At 34.2% G+C, this 16764-nt stretch overlaps 1 protein-coding gene across 3 annotated transcripts in view; it reads left to right on the top strand.

Annotated features, from left to right (window-relative positions):
- Positions 1–16764, top strand: part of LOC111416763 (semaphorin 1a) — a 511810-nt gene that overhangs the window by 399765 nt on the left and 95281 nt on the right. The gene's annotated exons all lie outside the window — the stretch shown is intronic.

Here is a 16764-nt window from a genome sequence, read left to right as displayed (position 1 = left end):
ATTGCACTTATAATTAAATATTTCATTATTAAATTTGCCGCAACATTGCAATCATTACGCAAATGAATTACAACGAGTTTAAATTTGAGATTTTCTTGTGGATTTCTCCATTTATATCTTTCTTGTAACGAATTGAGATCCTCAATGAATTAGGTGTTAGTAGTGGACTTTAATTCTATATTTTATCGCAAACTGCTTTTTTCACGTTGTTCTCAATATTATACCGATAAAATCCATTCTAGCTTTGTTTTCTGCTCCAGTAACCTATTTCCAACTTTATGGATCCCAGCTTGAATTATTTTTCTGTTCTCTACTCCGGTAAAAGCATCAATAGTGTAGGTTGAGCCAGGATTTTGTTGTTACAGTGTTTGCCTGAAGAACTTTTTGGTTTCCTGTTTATTTCCTGTGCTTTTTACTTGGTGTAACTTTTACGCATTATTACGAGTAATACGATAAGTTATTTTTTGAGTTTCGGACAATATCAGCAACAATTCTCGTTTTCTGATGATTGCGTTGGATAAGTTGTGTGATTCGACATCAAAATTAATTTAATATTAATCTAAAAATCGTTTCTTTTATTTTAGTATTTTGTTTTTATTCAAATTTATTTATTCTTATTGATTTTAAAGACACAATGTAATTTAGTATAAAATTCGTTCGAATAACACCAATATATTTTCTGGTAAATTGGCTATTACAAGGTTTCATTTTAGTAGAATATTAGTTAAATGGTAATTCGAGTCTAACTGGTGCCGTTTGGCGTCGACCAAAAGCATACATCACGTTAGATGTCGCCCCTTTAATACTCCAATTTATTTTATTACCCCTGCTAATTCCTTCGGCTTCCGTTGGACGGATAAAACGTAAAGTGTATGTTTGCATAGTAAAGCGTCCGGAATAGTTCGTCGGTTGCTTGCGTTTCCTGAAAGGCAACCGGAGTAGGAAGAGGAGGACGTCTTCTGCACTGTTTTACTCCGGTGAAGTGGCGGCATAGTTTCGCGTTTAGTATGACGACTTCGAGGACGGTCTTCCGAGGCATAAACTGCACAAGAGGCCAAGATCCGCCCTGCAATACCCATGCTAATCCTGGGACGTTATGCAAATAATCGCCCGGAAGAATTTGCATATATATAAGGAAACGTTTGAAAGAAATTATTATCGTAACGCCGAATAATTACAATCTTTTTACTATACGAAATAAATCATAAAACGTTTCTAAATCGTTATATCAAGTTCGTAGATTGTTCATTATCCTAAAATGACGGTAAATGTGGGTTTAGTGGACAATGTCATTGGTAAAGTTAGCTAAGGGATACATGCGGGTGGCAGTTATGTGACATTCTAATGTCACATAACTCGTCGTAATTAAGCCGACCCTCTCGTAAAATCACAAGCAACTGTTTTGGACGTTAGGTCATTCGGCGGTTTGAGTTGAACAGACCCAATTTTACCCGGAACACATCGAATAGTAATACTACATCTTCCTAGAAACTTGCAACGATCATTAATCACCAACTTCATACCTGTTCCAATCGCAGTGCATTTTTGTGAATATGACAAATCGATTTCATAATTTTAACAGTGGTTATTAATGGCGAAAAGATAACCCCCCGTAATTTACAACGACCCATAAATCAATTTCATTAAATAGAGATTTGCGCATTAATTTACCGGGCGAGCTTTCGTTTTCCGAGCGATATTTTTTTTAATCGCGAACGCTACGCCAGTTCTAGGTTATAAAACATTTACAGTGAAATTTTCCCGGCCATCATAACTCACAAAAATGGGAACGTTCCTCGCGAAGATAATGCTTTCAATTGCCTAGGAGACCTTAAGGGTCGGATTAATTGCCCCTTTTCCATGCCCCTTAAACCCGCGCACGTTACGGTTTCTTTATTAAGCCCGAATGATTCACGACCTCAGACGTTATTTTCTACGTAATTACTCGGGTAATAGAGATGGACCTGAGAAAACTCGACAGCCGTTAAAAAAATTACTCCTCATTTTCTGGTAAAAAAGAAATAAAGCTTGATATTAAACGATATTAACGTCTTTTAGCAAATATAAATAAATTGCTACAAAATTATGTACGGTAACAACTTTCGCGAGGGTTAATATAATTAGTAATATAATTAACATAATAGGGGTAATATTGAAGCACTGGATGTTATGAGGGATAAACTATGTACTTCTGTGTTATTTAAAAAATGTGAATATAGCAACAACATTAAAAATTTAAAACACATCTTAAAATTTCAAAATAAAACGACCGAAGTTTCCGCAATAATTTTTGTATTCAGATCTAATATACTGAAACAATTATAATTGTTTAAAATATAAAAAAAATAAACTGGATAGCAATAATAAGCAGCAACAAAATAAACTAACAAAAAAAAATAAAAATTAACTTTTGTTCTCATCAAGAATAACTGCTTTAGAACATGATGGTTAAAATGAAAGGATAGTAGGTTACAACGCTTTATGTTGCATATCCTTGTGAAGCTCTTTGTAAGGAGCAAAAAGAAAATTCTTCGTTTTGTTAATATAGATTCGACTATCTTTTCAGCAAGATTATTTGCTTCTTATATAAATAAATTAAGTTTTTTCAACGTTAATTTGTTACATGAGGAATTAATATCTTCTTCATCCGTTCCTGATTCATTTTCTATTAGTAGAGCTTCTAAGTCTGCACTGGACAACTCTGCCTGTTCGTCATTGACGAGAGATACGATATCAGCTGCTACAATGGTTTGAAAATCATCTCCCGGTAGCAACCGTGCAGAGAGAACAGCTCTGTCTTTTGCCTCATTAACTTCACTTACACTTTGGACAGTGTTTTTTTAACATCTGTTTCCATGCATTACTCACGGTTGATATTTTAATGTCATTTAAAGCAAGTGTTATACGTGTAATCGCATGATCAATATTGTATAACTTCCACACATCTTTTATTGAGAGAGAAATGTTATTTTGTAATTTCTCATGTACAAAACTGAACGTGTGCCGGATATAATGAGTTTTAAAAGCTTTTTTGTAATTCGCGACGGTAATGAAAGCTATTACAGTACTCAAACGGGTGCTGTAATGAGACTCCTTATAGCATCCGATGCTGTAATGAGATTTTAGTAACATTTTACGGAACCAGTTCAAGTTGGTGACATTGGGTCATTTTTCTAGTTGTCAATGTGATAATTTTTGTCTATGGATGTCTAAATACATTCTTCGCATCGAATACAAGGTCCACAATGATGAGGACATTGAACTCTAAGCAATTTCTCTTATTTAAAGAGGTGTACATGAAACTTCTTTAACGAAACACTCTTTATACCACTCTATAAATACCTGAGAAGTCATCCAAGCTTTTTAATCAGCTAACCAATAGACAGAAAGAGCTTCTTTGTTGTTGTTCTTTAAAGCTCGTGGATTAGCTGCTCGACCTCTTGCAATCTCCGCTTGCATTTGCACAAAATAAAAGTGTAACTCTATCCTTAGCTGATTTAAAAGCAGGAGCTGTCTTTTCATTTTTTGAGATGTATGTTCGTGTTGGCATTTGTTTCCAATAAAGCGCGGTTTCATCCGCATTAAATACTTGTTCAGAATCAGCTTGCTGATGATGAGCTGACGCTGATTCTCCACACAACTTAATGTTATGGAGATTAAAACGAGTTTTGAATCTTTCGAACCATCCCCTCCTTGCTTTATATTCACAGTCATCTTCAGCACAATTCATATCACCCGAAAAACGTTGATAAAGCTACTTGATTTATCCATTAATCTAGCCCTAGTTAATGGTATATTTCTGCGACCTTGCTGTTTAATCCAAAAATAAAGAAACTTGTCCATTCTTTCAATATTTACATGGCGAACTTGTGACGTTATCTTTAATGATGAAGGTATGCCACTTTTTACGACATTTCTGATTACATCTTCTTGTTTCTTTATAGATCTTATCGTAGATTCATTGACACCAAAGACCCGACCTACTTCGGAAGCACTTTTCCCTTCCCAGAGCATATCAAGAACTTGAATCTTTTTTTCTAGAGTCATAACTGACTTTACACATTCGGCAATTAAATTTATTTCCGTCGCAGGTCTTTTTGTGTAGCCATTTTGAGTACTGTTGTAAGATTAATTGCTTATAATAATAATAATAATAATGCCTTTATTAACCCTTACAATTAGTGTACAAGTATAAAAAAAAACAAAATACAAAAACATAATAATAATAAGAAATAAGTATAATGTTACAAAAACAAAATTACAACAAAATTGCAAAGGCTAACAGGTGGCTGGGTCAGACAACACCACAAAGTAGTGAGGTCTGCTCTTCCCCCAGTCCCCATGAACACAACATATTGCTTCTAAGTAAGTAAGTAGTGAAAATGAATACAGCGCACAAGACAAAAAATACAAAAAACAAAAATTGAATGCATGAATAAAGCAAATAACAAATAAACATTAAAATTTTACTCTAGAAAACCTAACTTGATTCCATCTGCCGCTCACAGAGATATCGCTTGTATTTATATTTAAAACTCGACAGGCTCAATATTTTTAATGAACGAGGAAGGGTATTCCAAAAGTTTGTCACACAATAAGTGAAAGAATTCGAAGAAATGACGCCGACGCGTGACGAGGAACTGTAAGTGCATCTTTTCGACGAATATTGATATTGTGGATGTCAGTACGATACGATATCTTCTTGCTCAAATAAACAGGTGTTTTTTTATTTAAAATTTTAAAATAAACTACTCCCCTGTGAAAAATGATTCTGTTATACATATTTAGCCACCCACATTCTTTTAACTTATGTGAAATTCTGCAGTACTTTCGAATTCCATAAATTAGTCTTAAGCACCCATTTTGGACATACTGCACCCACCTTCGATTGTCCCCAGTTATGCAAGCACCATAGACCGAGTCACAATGATTAAAATTGGATAAAATCAAAAATGGAAATGATATTAATAACTGAGTATCATCAGCATAAGCATGATATTCACAATGTTTCAAGCCCCTGTAGAACATACTAGTATAAACGATGAATAACAAAGGACCACATATACTGCCCTGAGGAACTCCTTTAGAGACAAATTCTGGTTTAGATAATGAGCCTTTAACTTTCGTATGTTGCCTTCTGTTCAGAAGATAATGTTTAAAAAAATCAATTGCCGTCTGACCGAGACCAATGTAGTGCATAATGCTTAACAACAAATGATGATTTATCATATCGAATGCTTTGGAATAATCTAATAATATCATTGCATGCATATTTCCCTTGTCGACACTCCGCCACACACCGTCCACAACATCCATTAGTACAGTATTGCAACTATGACCCGGTCTAAACCCTGACTGATTATCAGGTATGATGTCATAAAGCAATGACATCATGACATTATGAAATTATGGTGTAAAAAAATTAGGAGAAATCGATCATAAATGAGGGATTCCCAAAGAAACGCATATATGAAGCTGGTTGATTGTACAGTAAAACCTTCGTTTTAAATAAACAAAAAAAAAGACGTAGGGTAAACCTAAAAATACAGTTATTGGACAGTTAAGAAATTTTCTTAAATGATTCTTTCTTAAAAAATAGTGATGTAACGGAAACGTAAATTTGCGTTTCTTACATAATTCTTCCGCATATTTTGCGTGAATGTAGTTACTTATCTGATTTCGAAGATAATACTGAAACCACCAATTACATTTTTAATTATTTATTGCAAAAAAGTGCAGTCATTGGACACTTATAATAGTCATTGGACTTTAATGTTAGTTATTGGACATATGTTATATGATAAACTTGATACACACAACGCGCTTATTTAGTATATATTTTTTTCATTTCACGTATGAACTGATCGTATAAAGTATCTATTTTCTCCTCTTCATCCAATCCTTCAAGTTGTATTTTGTCGCCTTCTTGTTGTTTCGTATCTTACTGATATCGCAAGGATCTTATCCTGGAGAGTTTCATGTTATTCAAACTCGACTGTATTAAATAAGTCTTCATCACGGGAGTTCTTCTAAATTTCATTTCCTGAGCTTATCGTCTCTTCGCTCTAACAATTATGGCATAGATAAGTATCGTCGTCATTGATGAATTCGATAAGATTTTGGAACGCATTTCTTTCGCATTCGTCACACTTTAAGTTGGTCTTATTTTGACACGTTTTTCCACAAACAAAACATTTCAGTTTCGTATCTTTTTTTGTGATTGTCATCTTCCTTTTCTCTTAAAGCTTCCTTCTTTTCTCTTCTTTTTGTCGTTCTGTTTCTATCTGTAATACTCTCTTCTTCTCGTGCATTTCCTAAAATGTTTGCGAAGATATTGCAAATGGTAGCCTTTCGGTGTTTCGTTTGGCTTTACATTTCGGCGCGTTTGGTAAGGAGAGATAGAATTGCCAAAGAAACCTAATTTGACCACATCGAGTCGGTTAATTGATTTGACTAAATTCTTCTCTTCTCCCTAAAGGGAAACAAATGTTAAATACTCCATCGATCGATAATAAATAGTATGATCATTTTTCATATTTCTTTCTGTACCTAAACATTTTGTATAATCCATTGCATTGGAGTCAAAGGGATATAATCCGCATGCTTTAAAACTATTTATTTATGTTTGTGATTATTTGAAATGGATGCATGTCATACCACTTTTGAACTTCTTTCCCCCATGCAACTTTAAGGGGCTAAATACTGCTACCTCTACTGGTTGGATTATTCTAGTTGCATTTGGATACAGAGCTAGAAATTCTATTTGCAGTTTGTTACATAACAGACATAAGTCATACGTAACGTGTGAGTTATATCCATCCACAAAAAGAAGAACAGGTAGTAGAATGTTATTTTCTACTAGAAATGGGTGGAATAGATCCGCAACGTATTCATAAAATGTTTCCTCAGTCATCCACCCGTTATCACTCCTACCTATTCCCCATTTACTATTCACTGATTGGACCAATTTTTCAGGAATCCTTTTTTGGGGAAATACTATCATTGGACAGCATTTATACCAACCTTTAAGGAATAATAAGGCACATAAGCAAAAGTAGAAATGTTAAATGTAGGTGTTCGAATGTGTCCGATAACTATTTCGAGTTACAGTTTTATAATTATAGCTATTGGACACAGTCTAAAATGATGAAAATCCACACTGATTATGATTATGATGTTATTGGACATTGGAACACTTTACCCTTTTAGATTAGAAACGCTAAACTAACTACGTTACACCATTCTATAAAGTATAAACTAACTTTGGGAGTTGGATAATAATCAGAGCCCGGACAGTTTAGGAAAATAATACTAAAATGCCTCCCACTCCATTTTCAATTTTTAACGTCGTAAATCGAAGTGTGTCGAATATGTCGAACCTTATGCCACGAAATTTTGACATTGTGTCTTGTTGCACTTGCTGTCTTGCTTGTTCATCGTACATATCGAGTTATTCTTTAAGCTTATATCTTCGTTCTATTTGTGTATTTAATTTTATTCGATATTCCTTTTTTATTTGAATTTAGTTTCGTTCATAGACATTTTTAGTTTCACTTTATTTCTTTATCTTCGTTTTATTGCGATAAGAACACTTAACTTTTATATTAATATTTACAATGTGTTCGCGTTTCCAAAAATTGGAGGAATGGATACGCGGTTGCGATGGACTGTCTGTTTTAGAAGAGAATATAATATTTTGTAATATTTGTTCCGTTTCCATCGTATGTACAAAAGAGGATCATGTGTTTCAACACATAAAAACCAACAAGCATGCGAAAAATAGCGATCCATTAAAAGCAATGTTTGCGGAGGAGTTATGTGAGGCATTTTTGGCGTCAAACATACCCTTAGAAAAATTGAAAAATCCTGTTTTGAAAAGTTTGTCAGAGACCATTTTCCAGATGTCGACAAATTTATTAGTTTATGCAAAAAGATATTTTTAAAAGCTCCCCAACGTGTGTCAATATATAGAGAACTATGTGAAAATTTACCACTTCCTCCTTCACCAATTGTCACGCGATGGGGAACATGGATTGAAGCGTATGTATTTTACGCAAACAATTTTGATAACATTAAAAATTGCATATTACATCTGTGGAATGATGCAGCAAGCATTGTACAATGCAAAGAAATTATTCAAATATCAAATTTACATGAACAGCTTAAATATTTAAACTACAATTTTTCAAAATTAACCGTGAAAATAAAATACTTTCAAAAACAAGGTCTTCATATTAAAGAGTCAGTTAATAGTTTGTTTGCTTTGTTGGAGGAATTTAAACAAATTCCTGGAGAATTCGGAATTTTATTTAACGATAAAATTCGAGATGTGTATAACAAAAATCCAGATTTAAACATTATTCAGCAACTATCATATAAAAATATAAAGGCTGAAGTTAAAGATAAATATGAATGTTTACTGCCATATTTTAACTATGCTACTGTAGTTGCGATGTAGAATGATCGTTTTCTATATTTAATACTATTTTTACATCTCGAAGAACATCTTTTACAGACACACATTTGGAGATGATGGTATTACTTTGTGTAAACAGCAATTATAAATTTAATAAAATCGAAAATGATTAATTCAGTGCGTATTTTTATATTATTTTTATTAATTCATTAATTAATGTTGCACAGCAAGTTCTTCGCTAAGGTACGCTCATCGCTCTTCGAAATTCAATTTTGAAGAGTAACTTAGTGATCAAAAGGTGTCAAAAGCGACAACAACGTACTTACGTCGTTGTCATGAAATTCGTTTCGTGTGGAGGGGCGCACTTTTCCTAAACTGTCCGGGCTCTGATAATAATCATAACTTACCTTAATGTTTCACAATCAACATCACAAAAAAAATACAAACTTGTCAAAATCTTTAACAAAACGATTTGCGACGATGTTCAGGTTATCTTAATACATCAACTTTACGTCAGATTTCGGTAACACCACGGCCATCTCATAGTTTAGATATCAATTTACCACCAACAATCGACGATACATAAACCTGCGCAAAGTTCTTATTTTTTAAAAATAAATCTGTGCTGTCCAATAATTGTATGGTTTCCCCTACTTGCTATGTATTCGCGAATAATTGAGTCGTAAATGTTGAAAAAGATAACAAAATTTAAAACGCGAATATGCGAATCCGCGTAATTTGAAGCCGCGAATGTCGGAGCTTCACTGTATTACACAACGAAGCTTTTACGAAAATTAAGAAAAAGAAATGTGGTTTTAAAATTACCTTTTTCATTTATGACTATAACAATATTTGTACATTAAGAGGCGTATTCAACGTTTATTGGACAACCCGATAAAACCTATAAATTTATTTATGATAAATTTATGTACAACTCGTAGTATCGATATCCTTGAAGCTTTCAATAAAAAATATATTTTATAAAGTCCATACAATTTTTTAGAGACTATTTAGAGTCAAACTCATAATCAATACAACGTTTATTTAGTACTGCAATTGATCGTGTTTGATCTGGCATATCCCGACGTTAATAACAACATACAGCCTCATGCACTCGCTTTATATATAGTAATTGATATTAATACCGACATCGGATGATATCGAATGGGAGAAAAACGACCCGGAATTATAACGGACGTCCATTAAATTTTATGAGGATCGTGGAAACGCGCGGGTACGTGTATCGTTTTGGGTCACTAGGCTTGTATAAATCAGTATTTGTAACAGGGTTGTGCTGTATTTTAATTAGAAACTCAATAAAAAAGATAAATAATAATTTATATATACCCTACACGTGTGTTTTAGTTATTTTTTTAGATTTAAAATAAGATTTTTGACCGGTCACGGGTTTTTCGGAATAAAAAATGCTTGTCTCGCAACTATCCAATTTGCCCTCTTGACGGGGTTGGGTCGTAGTAGCTTTGGGAATGCGCTACAAGAAGAGACCGCTTCCTAATATTGATGTCACGTCGTGCCTTTTGATAAAACTCGGGGCTTTGTTTAGATTACGGGGGGGACGGCGACTTGTTTGTCGTGGCGTCTTAACCGCCTCGACGCTACAGAGGAACGACTGCACAAGACCAAAGACACCACTTTACGTCACTCCACTTTGTCCTCGAAGATTTATTCGACGAGAAGTTTGCAAACATTAGTTAGCCGAGGACCCGTTTGACGAATTCCCTCGTTTGCCGGGCGCATTTTGTCCTAGTCGACCAACGCAACGGTTAAAACAATTTAAATTATTTCACGAGTACGTATATTTTCGCACAACGAAAAATGGAAATGGCAATAAAGTGTAAAAAAAATCGGGAAAATATCGCGGTACGGTCCTGCGGCGTGAACAGGACCCGTATTTATGCTGCTTTTATCGGTGCGCCGGTGCAGTTCCGCTTTTACAGCCAGAGGCCATCGTTGAGCACCGTCCTGCACAGGAAGATACCGAGGACAATTTAGATAATGAACGCCCATTTCTGTCCCCGAGCCGCCAGCCTGCAATTTGTGATTGCGACCAAAAAAAATATCTTGCCGAGATCAACCGAGCCGTGATTTTACTAAACGCCGCTTTTCTACGAGATGATTACAAAGCAATTACAATTACAACATCAAAGGAAATGGCAAGGGGCTTATCATTCCTACACAAACTTAATTTTAAGGAGTTACAAAAGTGAGTATCTCAACACCTTGTAGATTTTGCGAAAGTTCATTTAACATTAGCGAGGTTAAATAAGATGAAAAACCAAAAAGAAATCTTTATCAATAACAGACTTTGAAAGTTCTTATACGTTTAATGGTTACAACTTAATTGATTATTTTAATGAAATTCTTTCAATCAGATGGTCTATATGATGTGTACAGAGAATAGCAAACACAATGCAAACTAGACAAATATGGAAAGGAGTGAATGAATAAAAGAGAGAAGGAGGCCAAAACAAACGTGAAGAGAAATAATAGAGGGATTATTGGCGAATAAGGGAAAACCATGGAATAAAGCACGAACGCTGGGTCAAGATAGAAAAGAGCAGACAAAGTTATAAAATCATAACCAATGATAACGCAATGGTGTATGTGTAAAAAAATGGTATACCAGTGAATGAATTATATTCATATAAGTTTTTTCAATAATTCGAGGGTATCAAACTTGTATGTTGAATTGCTCTTTAACGAATAGTTTCATTTTAGACAACTTTTTCTACTGCAAACTTTTGTGAATTTAGCTGAATTGCTATTTGTTGTGCAGCTTAAAGAGTTGGTAGATGTTGTGCTTGTGGTCTGTTTGTTAGTGTAGAAGTTAAAAACTCATAGTTGTTACTACCATGTATTGTTATTCCATTACTTGAACTTATGATAATCAACCATTAATTTAAATCCATCACTATTGGATTTAATTCGTTCGACTGAAACTCAATTTTGATGGGTAGTTCTAGGTTATTGTTTACAGTGCGCAGTGTTGATGAGACTCAAATTCAAATTTCTCAGTTCGCCAGTTAACATGCTATTCCTCTATATTCTTTTTCATGTTAGTTACAGAGTGTTAAACCGATGGTTGTATGGTACTTCGAAGATTAGTTCTAATCATTGAAACTACATTGAAATGGAATTCTGACGAGTACACGTATTGTTGTTTCTTACTTGTCGTTTCAATAATGCCAAAGTCCAAATACCAAGAATTTCAAATCTTTTTTACTCTACATTCATTACTTGTAATTCCCTGCGTTTCCCTTAAATGCTTGTAAATACCAGATGTAAGATCATATGAATCTTAGCCTCCTTCTGTCTCATTCCAAGAATACACGTAGCCAATGAAATCATTGAAGCGAGGAATACCAACATTGTATACGTACAAATTTCTTTTGTAGTATCAACAGAGGTAGAGAGTTTTGAGGAAGATAGTACCTTTTGTAAATTAAAACTGCAAATGTAACTTTCAAGATATAAGCAGCAGAAATGAAATTCCTGAGACGACAGAGGTGTCACCGACTACACAAAATCAATAACACAAAAATAAGAAGGGACTTAGAAATTACATCAATATAGCGATATATGGAAGAAAAGCGACTTGGATGGTGAGGACATTTGCAATGAATGGCAAAGGGAAGGCAAATCAGACAAATATGGGAAGCATGAATTGAGAAGGACAAAAAAAGGGGAAGGCCTAAGCGGACATGGGATGAAGTAATAGTGGAATTGTTAACAGATAGGCAAACATCATAGAATGAGGCACGAATGCTGGCTGAAGATAAAAAGAAATGGAAAGATTTACAAAATCCTAACAGACGAAATCACATACACCATAAATATGATTTGAATGTAAATATCATGGATATCTATGAAACAGAAAATCTTTTACTACAAATAAGTTTATGCGTATAGGTTGAGAATCACGCTTTGCATCCTTTTTACTTATGGATCTGTAGAAACGTCCTCAAGTAATTTGCAACATTTTCGTAAAAAATGAAACTTCCACAGTACCTACATCAACCTTGAATAAAATAGTGTAAAACTTTGGTTTTAGTTAAGTCATTACTATTTCTTGAACGTGATCTCATCTCAATCGCCAGTTTCAACAACATATTGGTTGAAGTGGTTCTCAAAATGTTCTGTCAATCTGTTAAGTACACCTTCCTTATTGCTCAGTAATGTTCTTTCTTTATCCATACACATTAATGTTCTTGGAGTACATCCTTCCTGTTGATGTTTACTTTTTCGAAAAATATTCTGTGTCTTCTCTTGTTTTGATAGACTGTGTTAAACTGTACGTTCTTGTATTCTGCATCACTAAATATGCACGTTATTCTTTATATAGGTGGCTTTTTTACATTCCTCGTCGTGCCATGCTTACTATTGAAGTATTTACCAAGTAGTGGTCGGAGTGTATATTGGTGCCCCGATAACTTCCGCAGTTAATAATGTCAGTTGTCTGATATCTATCATTATGTTGTCTATTTTATTTTATGTTTGACCGTCAGGTGATAACCAGGCGACTTTATGGATATTTTTCCTTTAAAAGCAAGTGCGATAAGCGTGATATATAGCAGCTAAATAGTTGTAACACTTAATGTCTTCAAGTATATCACATCAGATGTAACCAACCTCGGCTAGTATAATGCATAATCAAAATTGTGAAGTTTATCTTTAACCCTCTCCGCTATAAAGCGTACGTGATTTAATACTATTAATAGCGCAGAAGGTGAATCAGTGATATCTAGTGACTAATACTTAATAACTTCCTAATGTAATGAGCGTAACAGGTCTCGAAATATATCGCCTGGGACGCAAGCGATCTCAGTTTTATCGTTGATGAGCGTGGTATTATATTGTAGGAAGTGTCGAAATATTATAACAGCACGACGTAAGTTCACAATAGATATTGTTAAATATTTGATTCGTGATTATGAGTTGTGACTAGAGTTGCTACTTTCTATGTGGTTAGATAGTACTTATCTACAGTAGTTTTGTTGCTCTAGATATAAGATTGATTTTGGATATATTTAGTGTAACTTGATACTCATATTTGCTCCTAGAGTCTGAAAGTTTGTCAGCATATTTTGTACAATTTCTTCATAATTTGGTGCTTTATGGTTACCTAGGAAATTTTCGACTACCAATACTAAACTTTTCCAAGCTTTACATTCCGGGACAGTCATAACTTTAATAAAATCTGTGTTTTTCATCAATTGCCGGCTTTGAGGACCATCAAATATTCCACCTTTCAACTTTTCCATATTAAGCTTCGGAAATTTTCTACAAATGTAGTTAAAACAATCTCCTTCCTTGTCCAAAGCTTTTACAAATTGCTTTATCATTCCTAACTTAATATGTAATGGTGGAAGTATGATTTTGTCTCTGCTCACCAACGGCTCCCGTATTACAGAGGCTTTACCGACAGTTAAAGAATTTCTTACAGGCCAAACATCTTGTTCCCAATGAAGTTGCTTTGCTCTACTGTCCCACATACAAATAAACAGTAATGGGCAAGTACACGGTATATTAAAATGGTACGTACCTAATGGGTAAATACGGGGTATCTCTAGAATTTCGGTAAATACCATGTACCCGGCATATACTTAACTATTTTTACTTCATCAACTTAAGATACAAATTGTTGTTAAATTAGACTGTTTAAAAATAAACCCAAACAAAAACAACGAAATGATAAACGTTAATAATTTAGTTTATCGTAAAGAAAACAAAATATTCTTATTTAACTCAAACTATGTTTACAACTAAAAACTATATATTCAGGTTCATTTGTCGACTTAACTTATGTCTATGTGGATGTTTGCACTTTGTGAGTCTTCAGAGTCTGTATCTGAATCACATTCAAAAGCCGAACTTGACTGAATTTCTAGATCAACACTATCATCTTCATCATCAGAAAGTTGCGCAGAAGGTGCTTGGTTTTGGTTGTTGTTCCTACTTACTGCATTCGAATTTGATTTTCCAATTGCGAGCTATGTACGTAATCTTTCCAGCTCTTTCGGTGAACGAAAAAGTTTTAAATAATCTTTCAGTTTCCGGCGGTGAAACTGGTCCAATTAAAATTCTTATAGCAACTTTAGATAACGACGTTGTACCACACAGTCCTCGCCACCAAGAAGCTGGAGATATAGAATGGATACAACTCCAGAGGAAGCTTTTGGGCCATAATTTGTGCTTTGAGCGGTAATTTGCTAAATCTGTCATAACATTTTCAAGGAAATCGACGTTCATATCTGCGGTTACTTTATATATGAATTCCATCGTGTCAATTTGTTGTTCTTGAGTAAGGTTTGAACTTTGATTTAATGAATCTTGTAATGCAGCTGCAAAATGGAGTGGCTTCAAAGCACGCTCTTTCCTCTCTTCAAATGATTTCAAAATATTGGCAACTTCGTTTTCATTCAAGTTCATGTCACTTCCGGAAAGATTTTCTCTTAAATTTACTTCAACATTTGACATATGTTCACAAACTTTGTAAATAATACAGTCTAATGTTCGAAATTTGTCTAAAGATTATACCTACATCCTATGGGTATATACCAGGTATACACCAAAATTTTATTTACCTACCCGTTGGATATTTACTAGTGATGGGAATACCGCTCATAACCGTGTCGCGCTCCTGGAACGGTCGCTACACAAAAATACCGCTCCAAAATACCGTTCGTCAAATACCGTCCCATCACTAGTATTTACCCATCGCCCATCGCTGCAAATAAAGCAAGTGTATTCACTTTGTTAACCAAGTAAAAAATTAACCATTTTCAAATCCAGACAGATCGGATTTCTAAAACTATTGTTACATTTTCTCATTTTCTTTGAGTTTTGGTGAATGGGCAATTGGAATTGATGCAAATTTATTTCCGTTGTGCAGTAAGACGCATTTTAAACTTCTTTTACAACTGTCAATAAATAGGCGCCACTCAATAGGTTTGAATTCTATTAAACCCATGTCTAGAAGCAACTTCGCGATATCATTACAGTACACCAGTCCTTCACTTTCCCTAAAGAATTGTAATAACTCACTTTCTCGCGTTCTGTATGTTGTAATTGTTACTGTTGGAGCCAATAAATTTTTTTCTTTCAATCTTGAGACTAACAGTCCTTGTTTTGATAAATTGAGATCACGTATTAAATCACAGTTCATTTTGAGAAAATAACTGCGGCGTAGATGTTTCATCCTCCCATTGGTAGACTGTCCCGATTTCTGTGAATTTGGCAACATCATTGTTTCTGAGGGCATGCGAATTACTTTTGAAACGTAAATAACCCGAGGGAAATTTTCACTGTGTAGAACAGCATATTTTGTAGACTGTAAGTTTGGATATCTTCACGTTTGATTTCGATTAAAACCTTTAGCATCTACTACGCAAAAGTAACAATCATCGAAATGATTCTTAGGCTCCATCCAGATCATAGGAATACCAAAGTCTAATCCAGAACGTTCTCCTTTTTTTCACAACCGTAAAGACTCCACACAGGACTTACAAACTTTATGAGGAACCCATGATTTATCTAGTTTGTCCATTTCAAAACCGATATATTCAACATAAGTCTCCTCGACAAAGTTTGTGATATATCTTTTTTGTTATATCACCACTGCAAATATAACAAAATAAATCACTACTATATTTACACTTTCTTCGTGACGAACTCATGTTTTAAAAGAGAAATATATTAGAATGGACACACAACATATCCAGATTCACGTGTAAGTACTTCAATATTGTCAAATAACTGAGATCTTAGCTGTTCTGCAGAGCAAGGGTTATGAGAGTGGGGATCACGTGATGTTTGCATGCGCGAAAAATCTGCGCAGAAGCCTAATCATGACTGGGGAAAATAAATTTTATTACTAACAAGCCGATAATTGTTCAAAATATAAGATATGTAAAAATCATAAAAAACAAGAGCACAGTTTCAATACTTTCATGAATATATTCGTAATCTGGGCACTTGAAAACATAAAAATTTGCAAAGATATGGGTGCAACAAAAAAATTTTTTTTTATTGTAGGCTGTGTAATTTATGATCAATACTGATGTGCATACAGATTCATCCGTTGAATGACCCCCTAAGATTGATTATAATTAAATACAACAATATAATTTCAACAATTAATATACACAGCATTAATTATTGCTATTAACAGAGTTATAAAAGTTACTTAACCTCCATAATTGATTAATCAGACTCGATAAACAATAACATTAACCTAATTATCCCTTTAAAGCTGTTTAAATTGTTAAAAAAAAAGTATGAACTCATGAAAGTGCTTGTTTATAAACACCACTGTGTTTATGTCTGGA

This window comes from Onthophagus taurus, chromosome 7 (assembly GCF_036711975.1).
Source record: "Onthophagus taurus isolate NC chromosome 7, IU_Otau_3.0, whole genome shotgun sequence".
NCBI classification, from domain to species: Eukaryota; Metazoa; Arthropoda; class Insecta; order Coleoptera; family Scarabaeidae; genus Onthophagus; species Onthophagus taurus.
The sequence above is the reverse complement of the archived record's forward strand: the minus strand, read 5'-3'. Positions and strand labels throughout refer to the sequence as shown.